Genomic DNA, 11,373 nt, shown 5'->3' on the forward strand with positions numbered 1-11,373 from the left:
TCAAATTTAGCTTTTAGTGAGATCATTTTAGTGAGATCATTTTTACAGGAGACTTGAATTGGGACTGGCTATCTTCCGTCTCTGCTGGTTTTAAATCTGTTTGTGATGGTCTTAATTTTAATGAGGCAACATGCCCAAACCTTAAATTTCCAGAAAAATCCTCTCTTCTTGATTTGTTTTTAACTAATTTACCATATAAATATTCAAATGTTGGAGTATTTGCAAATGATATAAGTGACCATTGTGCTATAGCCATCTTCAGAGACGCTAAACTCATGAAATCAAGCCCTCGTTTGATTCTGAAAAGGGATATAAAACATTTTTGTGAGCAAACTTTCCATCATGATTTATGGCTGTTTGATTGGTCAAGAATATCGCTGTTTGATGATATAGAATTGGCCTGGAAATATCTTTATGATGCTTTTAACTTTTTTATTAATAAACATGCCCCTCTTCGTACATTTCGAGTAAAGGGTAGAAATAATCCCTGGTTCATGGCTGAGCTGTCTAATTTGTTAAAAGATCGAGATAATGCTTGGGCCAAGGCCATGCATTCTAAAAATCAAAATGTTGGTATTCAAGAAATTGAGAAATTGCTTTACTTCCCTTGTTAAAAAGGCAAAATCCCAGTTTTATATTGATAAAACTACTCAAAATTTAAATGATCCAAAGAAATTTTGGAAAGTGATTAAATCCTCATTCGGAGATGAAATATCTAGCGATTTACCTACTTGTATTATTAAGGGTTCACAAAACATAACTGACAATGGAGCTATTCTTAACTGTTTGAATGAACATTTCATTTCCTCAGGATCCTTGTTTGAATCATTGCTTCTACAAAGGCTAAGGTTGTTTTCACATCAGATAGTCCGGTAGACTCGGTTCGTTTGGGGACCAATATTCATGACCTTTTGTTACATTTGAGCTGGTGCGTTTGCATTCACACTGCACTGTGCAGTTGAGCCAACCTGTTGAACCAACCTATTCCTCCGCTCGCCTGTGGGGGCGCTGCACCAAGAACTACTGAAAGAAACAACACAAAAACCTCTGAAGACTCTTCTTCTTCTGTAAATAAAAATAAAAACGAAGTGGCATCAAGTTTTAGCAGTTTTAGGAGTTATATTTTGTCATTTTTCAAAAATGGACTTAGCATGAGCAGAAGATGAGACTGAAGACCATGGAGAATATTGTTTTCCACACAAATCAGCTGACTGCTCCATATGAGGTCAGAGAAGTGCGTGTTTGTTTGTCCTGTGGAGCGGAGCCCGGTCTGTTTACATTCACACTGTACTCGAACCGCGCTGGAGTTCGCTTCTACCGGACCGAGACCTAGGTTTTATCTCCGGCCAGAGTTCACTTTTTTGTTCCGTGACAGAGTTTGATGGCGCGTTCACACCTTCCTAAACGAACCAAACTTTCTAGGAAAACGAGCTAGAGTTCGATTAAAGCGGACAGGGCTGGTGTGAATGCACCTTAAATGTGCAAGAAGATTTCTCTCAAGCACACTTGAGTGATTCAGTTCAAGGATTTAGTTTTGCCCCTTTTGATGTAACTGAAGTTCATAGAACTTTACAACAATGAGATTCTTGTAAATCTGCTGAACCTGACAACCTCAAGCCCTTTTTTTGAGGGCAGCTGCAGACTTTATAGCAGAACCTCTATGTTACATCTTTAACTTAACTCTTGCTGAAAATAAGATTCCCTGGATATGGAAATCTGCCTATGTCCTTCCCTTGTTAAAAGGTGGCAATCCATCTGTAGTCAACAACAACAGACCGATGGCTTACTCTCACAACTCACAACCAGACTCTGACTGGCTTACTCTCACAACACCAATCAGGTTTTCAAAAAAAGCACAGTACAACAACTGCTGCTCTTAAAGTGGTAAATTACATTATAGATGCCCTAGATGGCCAAAAATATTGTGCAACTCTTTTTGTTGACCTTTCTAAAGCATTTGACACTGTAGATCATGTCATCCTGATGAATCGACTACAAAATGTGGGTTATCTGTCCAGGCTAACTGGTTCTCCAACTATTTATCTGATAGAACTCAATGTGTCCAAGCAGCTGGGTCTTGTTCCTCCGTCCTTCCTATTTTAAAGGGAGTGCCTCAAGGCTCCTTACTAAGTCCTTTGTTGTTCACAATTTATGTAAACAATTTGTGCGATAACTTGCCCGATGCTAAAGCTCATCTATATGCTGATGACACAGTTATTTATTGTTCATCATCTTCAGTTTCACAATAATTTAAACTGCTGCAATCTGCATTTGATACTGTTCAGTCCCGTCTGGCTGGGCTTAAGCTGGTTTTGAATGCAGAAAAATCAAAAGCTATGCAATTTTCAAATGGTAAGCAGCTTCCACCTATCCTCCCCAGCTTGTTAACTGTTCAAGGGGCTGAAATTGAAGTTGTCAGGTGCTACAAATATTTAGGTATTCTGATTGATGAGAATCTAACCTTTAAATCTCATATTGATAAACTGGTTTCTAAACTAAAACTTAAATTGGATTTCTTTTTTAGAAACAAAAAGTGTTTCTCACACCAAGTCAGAAGGCACCTGATTGTTTCAGCTATTCTGCCCCTGGTGGATTATGGAGATCTGCTATTTATGAACTCTTCAGCCCAGGTTTTGAAAAACATGGATGCTGTATATCATCGTGCCCTCCGTTTTATGACTGACTGTGGCTATCGAAAACATCACTGCACTTTGTATGCTACAGCAAAATGTCCATCTTTGACTGACCACAGACTTTCTCACTTGTTGGTTTTTGTCTATAAATGCATCCTTGGGCATCTTCCTACATATTTATGTTCACTTTTATCTAGAACTTTTAACCATTATAGTCTGCACTCACAGGACATTATTTTGATGCAGGTCCCAAAGGTCAGAACTGAAGTGGGTAAAAAGGCTTTTAAATATTTCGCCCCTGCCACTTGGAATATTCTGCAGAAGGATTTAAGGTTATCATCTCTTGTTACGTTGGGACAATTTAAATCAATTCTAAAGGAACGAGAGCTCAGATCACTTGGCTCCTGTAACTGCTCTAATGTGTAATTATTGAGATTTCTCCTGGATATGTATTTTGTGTATTTGGTTTAGTATTTTGGATTTGTTATATGTTTTATGCTGTTTCTTGGCCAGGTCACTCTTAGAAAAGAGGTTTTTAATCTCAATGAGTTATTTTTCCTGGTTAAATAAAGGATACACACATATATACATGCTCCCTTCACTCCAAGACACGCCTCCCTTTTCTCACAGCAATCAGCCCTGCTTCAGCTCATCTGGTTCACCTGCTCTGCACCCTTGATAATCTCCATTCTCCCTCTCCACAAGTGCCACATTATTACACCACTCATGGTCCCTGATAGTGAAGCCTTTAATCATAGTATCTTGTATCCTTGCCTTGAACCCTCGCCTGTTTTTTTGACTCCTTGCCTTGCCCCTTTCTGGATTTGTCTGCATATCTGACCACTGTAATGACTCTTGCTCTCCCTTTGACTACTCTTTTGGATCATGGCTCGGCCCTGTTCTTGCTTCTCTGCTTCAACGTGCTTGACCCCTGCTACGACCATCGGACCACGCCTCTGGATTTCACTTGCCACGTACAGACTGAAAATATTGGCCTTGGACCCTGACTCCAGCAACCAGCAGACTAATTAACAAAAACTGTTCTTGTTTTTGCACTCCTGTGTCTGGCTTATTCAGAATCCAAAAACCCGTTCTTGACGTATTCACATTTTAATTGTACTGTTTGTCCTTTTTTTTTTAAGTTTCACCCTTTTGAATGTCATTAAACCTGCTGACAACGGTGTTTGGTCTCCAGAGTTGTGATATGAGAAAGGTGTTAAATAGCCTTTGCATCAGACATGCACCAGTAACGGCACAATACCTGATAAAGTAAATGGCCTCTGGAACACATCATAGTGGCTGTACTTATTGTTCTGTCTCTGTCTTTCAGTGATGTCAGAGTCTGCAGGACACTCGTCTTCTGTCTCATCAGTTTCGTCTATCTCTCTGGTGGAGATCAAGGCTGAAACTCATCTCGTCCTCCAGGCTTTCCTTGAACAAACTCTTTCCACTCCCCACAAAGACAGACCAGGTAGAGTGGGTGGAGCATATGATGACCAAAACAAGTACAGGTAATCTTGCTCACTTCTCTGGTCTTCTTCTAGTTTGCTTTAGTGAGTGTGTCTGTCTTTAACAACAACAACCTGTTTTCTCTTCTGACCACAGATTGGAAGAATGTGTTGAATCAGTTCTATAATTTATTTAATGACTGTCATGTTTGGACTGTATGTGTGTCTTTTGCCTGGAGGAGCAGGTGATACATACTTCATAGTTGGTTTTTCAGTAAAACAAGAACCCAACGCAAATAAATCAGGTTTTGCACACGCGGCAGTCCTAAACTGGTTCCGCATGCTCGGGGCGCGCGCACCTTCCCTCAGCGCACGACAGCTCACATCAACACGGATATGAGCCCGCAGTCTGTGCGCGGCATAGGAACGCAGCGCACCCGCGGCAGTCCTAAACCGGTTCTGCATGCTCGGGGCACGCGCACCTTCCCTCAGCGCATGCCAGCTCACATCAACACGGATGTGAGCCCGCAGCCTGTGCATGGCATAGGAACGCCGAGCACCCACTGCAGTCCTAAACCGGTTCTGCATGCTCGGGGCGCATGCACCTTCCCTCAGCGCACGCCAGCTCACATCAGCACGGATGTGAGCCCGCAGCCTGAGTGAGACACACATGACGTGTTGATTGGCGTCCGTAAATAATGTGACGCAGCATAAATGCGTGCCTGCTTCCCGAACGTTACGCGGAGTGGCAGCGAGCGTACGCTCCAGATAGATGGATGAACCGTTATCAGCAGGAGATTCACGCTGCAGTACTGCTCAAATCCCCATTCGGAGGAACTTTAGAGAGGTTTTCTGTCATCTCTAGAACAGATCTCGTCTCCCCTTGCAGAAGCTCAGGCAATTCTGATTAAAAATGTAATTTCCAGGGTCCAAGAAGGAGATGAAAACACAGGGTTCCACTCCCTTCACTTCTTGGTCCCAAACGGACCGGAAGGATGAGATTCATTTTAGATTTGTCAATTTTGAACTGTGAGACAACATTTCCATTCAAAATGTGTCGAGTCGCTCTGCAACCGCCACACAACACAGGGAGGAGAATTCTGCTTTACCTGGACGGTCTGTTGATGCTGACCCGCTTTTCCAGACAGGTGGCAGCAGTGCAACTCACGTAAAACCAGCAGAGTGATAACAGCCATTTCTATCAGCAGACTTGCGTCACACGTGTCAGACTTCACAGAGGCACATACATTTCTTGAGCTGTGGGGGCGCTGTGGCCACCCCACACAGCAACTCATACAAATGTTTTTGGAGTGTCATGGTTTTTGAATGTGATTCAACACTTTGCCTCTGTGCTGCGGAATCATCATGTGTTGATTCACACAGAAAGCAAGTGATTGTTGCATACATAACCGGCAGGTGGGGTGTGCGCTCAGCCCAAATGTTACACATTGTGAGACAGCTGCTGTGTTGTGCACACCAAAATCTGCTCTCCATCAGAGCAGTGTACATCCCCGGTGTTCTGAACAGGGGGCGGATGTGATGTCCAGGGACGGTCCGCGTCACGGAGACTGGAACCTCCATCCAGAGCTGATGGCTCAGACGTGGCAGAAATTTAGCAAAGGGGCTATGGACCTTTTTGCAACACGAGAGAACGCTCAATGTCAACTATGGTTCTCACTGAGCCCGTGAGACGAACCACTGCTAGGGGTGGACGGGTTTGCTCACAGCCTGTGGCCCAAAATGCTTCTTTACGCACTTCCCCCACTCCCTCTGATATCACGGTTTCTGAACCGGGTTCAGGAGGAGGGACTGACAGTCCTCCTGGTGGCTCCCGAGCGCGTTAATGCCCTATGGTTCCCAGTTCTACGACACCTGTTATCGGGGCACCCGTGGAAACTGCCATAGAGGGACGATGCTCTTCTCCAGGCGAGAGGAGCGATCAAGAGTTACCCAGAAATAGGCCAGTACCTTTGGGTCTGGCCGATGAGCGGATCCGCTTAGAGAGGATGGGTCTCTCTCGAGATGTAGTGCGTACGATCCATGATTCACGTGCTGCATCCACCACAGCGCTGTACACATCAAAGTGGACAGTTTTTTCAGCGCTGCTGTATGGAGAAAGGTGTAGAGGCCACTTCATGTCCACTAGGTGGCGTGTTGTCCTTTCTGCAGCAGCTGATGGACAGAAATTTGGCATTCAGCACGATTAAAATGTACGCTGCAGCCATCTCTTCTTGTCACAAAGGTTTTTGGGGACAGAACAGCTTTTAATCATCCTCTGATGAAGCGTTTTTTAAAAGGTGTACAGAGACGCAGGCCTGTTTTCACGCCCACTTGCTCTACAGTGGGATTTAACACTGGTCTTGCGAGCCCTTATCAAAGCTCCGTTCGAGCCACTAGATCAGTTTCCCATGAAATTCTTGTTTTTTTAAAAGAGCCCTGCTGCTGGCTTTAGCATCCGCTAAGAGGGTGAGTGATTTTATCTGCCCTCTCTGTCGCTTCGTCATGTCTCAGAGCTAGGCTGATGGCAGCTCAGCTGATCTGAGGCCTAATCCAGCGTTTTATGCCTAAAACATCACAAGCTCTTTAAATCAAGAGCGATTTTGTTGGAGGGATTTCTTCCCTCCTCCCCACAATCAGAAGAAGAAGCATCTTTCCATCTTCTCTGCCCTGTATGTGCGTTGACGTGTTACGTAACACGCACAGCGGCATTGCGTCAGACTCAACATTTGTTTGTGCACTATAGAGCCGCATCTGCAGATCGCCTGTTATCCACCCAGCGCCTGTCACACTGGCTGTGTGAGGCCATTTCTGAAGCCTACAGAGCATCAGATTTAGAGCCTCCTGACAACCTCAGGGCGCACTCGACCAGAGGTATCGCATCTTTGACTGCTTTGCATAATGGTGTGTCAATGCAGGATATTTGCACTGCGACCGTTTGGTCAACATCCTGTTCATTTATTCACTTCTATTTACGTGATGTGTCGGCTCGTTCCTTGACACATTCTGTCCTTAGTGCCTTAACAGAACGAATATTGTTGTTTCATGGAATCTCGTTTAAACTCACATCTGACTGCATGCATTTACAGTGTGAGATGTTATCAGTCACAGGTTATGACTGTTGTTCTTGTTCTATGGTCACTAATCAGTTCATGACTTCTGTCATCAATCAGTTCATTGATTAATAATCAGTTCATTTATTATTAATCTGTTCATATTGAAGAGCCGTGGATCTGCTCTGTTCACGGCCTTTTTCAGCCTCTCCTCTTTTCTGTTGAAAACCTTTTCGGGGCGTTCATGCACTCTGAACGCGTAAATTATGCAGTGCGCATCTGTGCATGGTGCACTTAATTACGCAATGCGTATTTACGCACATGGAGAGCTGAGTGACAAGATGTTGTTTTTGGGCAAGCGTGCGCTTCTTATGGTGTTCGAATGGACCCAGTGAGGCGGAGACTAAATCTGCTTCGCCCTTAACGCACCAGCGACAGCCTTAAAGGGCGAAGCCTATACGAAATAGAATGTTGGTTACGTGTTGTAACCCCAGATTCTATGAGTATAGGCGTATCCCTTTAAGCGTCGGGATTCACTGGCTCCTAAATGGCTGAAGAAAAAGCTATTTGGGAGCCGATTACCCGCTCTTAATGTAATTTATACGGACCGGGTGGGGCCCACACAACAGGTGGGCGTGGACTAAATTTTTTCAGTGCGATGCTTTGTATGACGGGATAAAACCCACCAGTGACAGCCTTAAAGGGCTACGCCTATACTCATAGAATCTGGGGTTACAGTACATAACCAACGTTTTAAGTGGGATTTAAAAACTGTGAGGGAGGGGGCCTGCCTGACATGTAGAGGTAACTTGTTCCAAAGTCTTGGGCCTGTGAGAGAGAAGGCCCTGTCAACTCTGCGCTTAAGACGGGTTCCTGGAACTGAGAGAAGCAACTGGTCCGCTGACCTCAGAGAACGCGGTGGGACATACGGCTGCAATAGATCAGTGAGATAGGAGGGTACAGAACTGTTCAGTGATTTATAGACATACAAGAGTATTTTGAACAGGATATGAAAGTGAACCGGTAGCCAGTGCACGGAGGCCAAAACAGGTGTAATGTGCTCTTTTACTTGAACTGGTTAAAAATCGGGCTGCTGCATTTTGGACCAGTTCCAGTCATGCAATGGAGGTCTGACTGATACCAAACAGGAGTGAGTTGCAGCAATCAAACCTAGATGTTATGAATGCATGTATTACTGACTTAGTTCTGACCTATGGTATAGAGATTAAGGACTTAGTAATACAGGTCCTTCTCAAAAAATTAGCATATTGTGATAAAGGTCATTATTTTCCACAATGTAATAATAAAAATGAAACTTTCATATATTTCAGATTCATTGCACACCAACTAGAGGCAGCACGGTGGCGCAACTGGTAGAGCTGCTGCCTCTCAGCTAGCAGGTCCCTGGTTCAAACCCCGGTCCAGGGGCCTTTCTGGGTGGAGTTTGCATGTTCTCTCCGTGCATGCGTGGGTTTTCTCCGGGCACTCCGGTTTCCTCCCACAGTCCAAAAACATGCATGTTAGGCTGATTGGTAACTCTAAATTGTCCTTAGGTGTGAGTGAGAGAGTGAATGGTTGTTTGTCTCGTTTGTCTCTATGTGGCCCTGTGATGGACTTGCGACCCGTCCAGGGTGTACCCCGCCCCTCGCACAGTGATTGCTGGACATGGGCACCAGCGACCCCCGTGACCCAAAATGGAATAAGCGGGTAAAGAAAATGGATGGATGGATGCACACCAACTGAAATATTTCAGGTCTTTAATTGTTTTAATACTGATGATTATGACATACAGCTCATGAAAACCCAAAATGCCTGTCCCAAAAAATTAGCATATCATGAAAAGGTTCTCTAAACAAGCTATTAACCTAACCATCTGAATCAACGACGTAACTCTAAACACCTGCAAAAGATTCCTGAGGCTTTTAAAAACTCCCAGCCTTGTTCATTACTCAAAACCGTAATCATGGGTAAGACTGCCGACCTGACTGCTGTCCAGAAGGCCATCATTGACACCCTCAAGCAAGAGGGTAAGACACAGAAAGAAATTGCTGAACGAATAGGCTGTTCCCAGAATGCTATATCAAGGCACCTCAGTGGGAAGTCTGTGGGAAGGGAAAAGTGTGGCAGAAAACGCTGCACAACGAGAAGAGGTGACCGGACCCTGAGGAGGATTGTGGAGAAGGGCCAATTTCAGACCTTGGGGGACCTGCGGAAGCAGTGGACTGAGTCTGGAGTAGAAACATCCAGAGCCACCGTGCACAGGCGTGTGCAGGAAATTGGCTACAGTTGCCGCATTCCCCAGGCCAAGCCACTTTTGAACCAGAAACAGTGGCAGAAGCGCCTGACCTGGGCTACAGAGAAGCAGCACTGGACTGTTGCTCAGTAGTCCAAAGTACTTTTTTCGGATGAAAGCAAATTTTGCATGTCATTCAGAAATCAAGGTGCCAGAGTCTGGAGGAAGACTGGGGAGAAGGAAATGTCAAAATGCCAGAAGTCCTGTGTGAAGCACTCACAGCCAGTGATGGTCTGGGGTGCCGTGTCAGCTGCTGGTGTTGGTCCACTGTGTTTTATCAAGGGCAGGGTCAATGCAGCTAGCTATCAGGAGATTTTGGAGCACTTCATGCTTCCATCTGCTGAAAAGCTTTATGGAGATGAAGATTTCATTTTTCAGCACGACCTGGCACCTGCTCACAGTGCCAAAACCACTGGTAAATGGTTTACTGACCATGGTATTACTGTGCTCAGTTGGCCTGCCAACTCTCCTGACCTGAACCCCATAGAGAACCTGTGGGATATTGTGAAGAGAAAGTTGAGAGATGCAAGACCCAACACTCTGGATGAGCTTAAGGCCGCTATCGAAGCATCCTGGGCCTCCATAACACCTCAGCAGTGCCACAGGCTGATTGCCTCCATGCCACGCCGCATTGAAGCAGTTATTCATGCAAAAGGATTCCCGACCAAGTATTGAGTGCATAACTGAACATGATTATTTTTGAAGGTTGGCGTTTTTTGTATTAAAAACACTTGTCTTTCATTGATGGGATGAAATATGCTAATTTTTTGGGACAGGCATTTTGAGTTTTCATGAGCTGTATGCCATAATCATCAGTATTAAAACAATTAAAGACCTGAAATATTTCAGTTGGTGTACAATGAATCTGAAATATATGAAAGTTTCATTTGTATCATTACATTATGGAAAATAATGACCTTTATCACAATATGCTAATTTTTTGAGAAGGACCTGTAGTTCGTCAATATCCTTTTCTGTCCGACCATTTTTTAATAACCTTTGAGTTTATATTAAATGACTACACAGTCACTGAGAGTAAATTTCATCTTAGGTGCTTATCAGAAAATGCTGTAACCAAATTTAAACAATCTCTTCCATCAATGTTTTCCTCTGTCTTGCAGAGTAATGCATCAGAGAACAGTGACTTAGATCATCTACATGATCATCCTACAATTTCAATGCAAACCTCATTTGATAAAATTGTGCCCCTGAAAAAGAAAGTAATCAATCAAAGGAAACTGGCTCCTTGGTTCAATTCTGAGTTATGTACTTTAAAGCAGGCATCTAGAAACCAGGAGAGAAAATGGCGCTCTACTAATGTTGAAGAATTTTATTTAACTTGGAAAGATCAAAAAAGTCCATGCTCAATAATCCAGGAGTTGTCAGGGTTTGTGGTCAGGAGCGAACCCAGAGTGCAGAACAGGGACTCAACTCGGCAGAAATACAAAAAATAGGATTTTAATGATAAATGAAAGTACAAAATAACAAGCTGACGGGGCAGCAAAACTTACATGAACATAGGAAGGAGGCACGGGGAACTCAGGAGACACGAGAGACACGGGGAACCAGGAAGACTCAGGGAAAGACTCAGGAGACCCAACGAAGACGACCCGACCAAGAACAAGACAGAACGGACGGCTTAAATACAGGGAAAAGACAAGATGTGATAACAAACAGCTGGGACGAGACACAGGTGGCACTAATAGAACTAATGAGGGAGCACAAGGGAAACAGACACAAACCAGGCCACAGAAAAGTACCATCCTTACAGTACCCCCCCTCCCAAGGACGCCTCCAGGCGTCCCCAAAAAACCCCCCTCCCGAAGGACTAGGGTGGGTGGAGGGCGGCACTGCAAGGGTGGAGGACCAGAGAAAGACACGAGGGACCAGAAGAAAGGACATGAGGGACCAGAAGAAAGGACACGAGGGACCAGAAGAAAGGACACGAG

The 11,373-nt window shown here is 44.4% G+C and overlaps 1 long non-coding RNA gene across 1 annotated transcript in view; it reads left to right on the plus strand.

Moving 5' to 3' along the window:
- The first annotated feature begins 4,030 nt into the window (after positions 1 to 4,030).
- The window catches only part of LOC119422004, a 54,344-nt gene continuing 47,001 nt past the window's right edge, over positions 4,031 to 11,373 (plus strand). Inside the window, exon 1 of the long non-coding RNA XR_005187387.1 lies at positions 4,031 to 4,144. This is a non-coding gene — a long non-coding RNA (uncharacterized LOC119422004). The remainder of the gene's footprint in view (positions 4,145 to 11,373) is intronic.

This window comes from Nematolebias whitei, chromosome 15, assembly GCF_014905685.2.
Source record: "Nematolebias whitei isolate Nwh7 chromosome 15, NemWhi1, whole genome shotgun sequence".
NCBI classification, from domain to species: domain Eukaryota; kingdom Metazoa; phylum Chordata; class Actinopteri; order Cyprinodontiformes; family Rivulidae; genus Nematolebias; species Nematolebias whitei.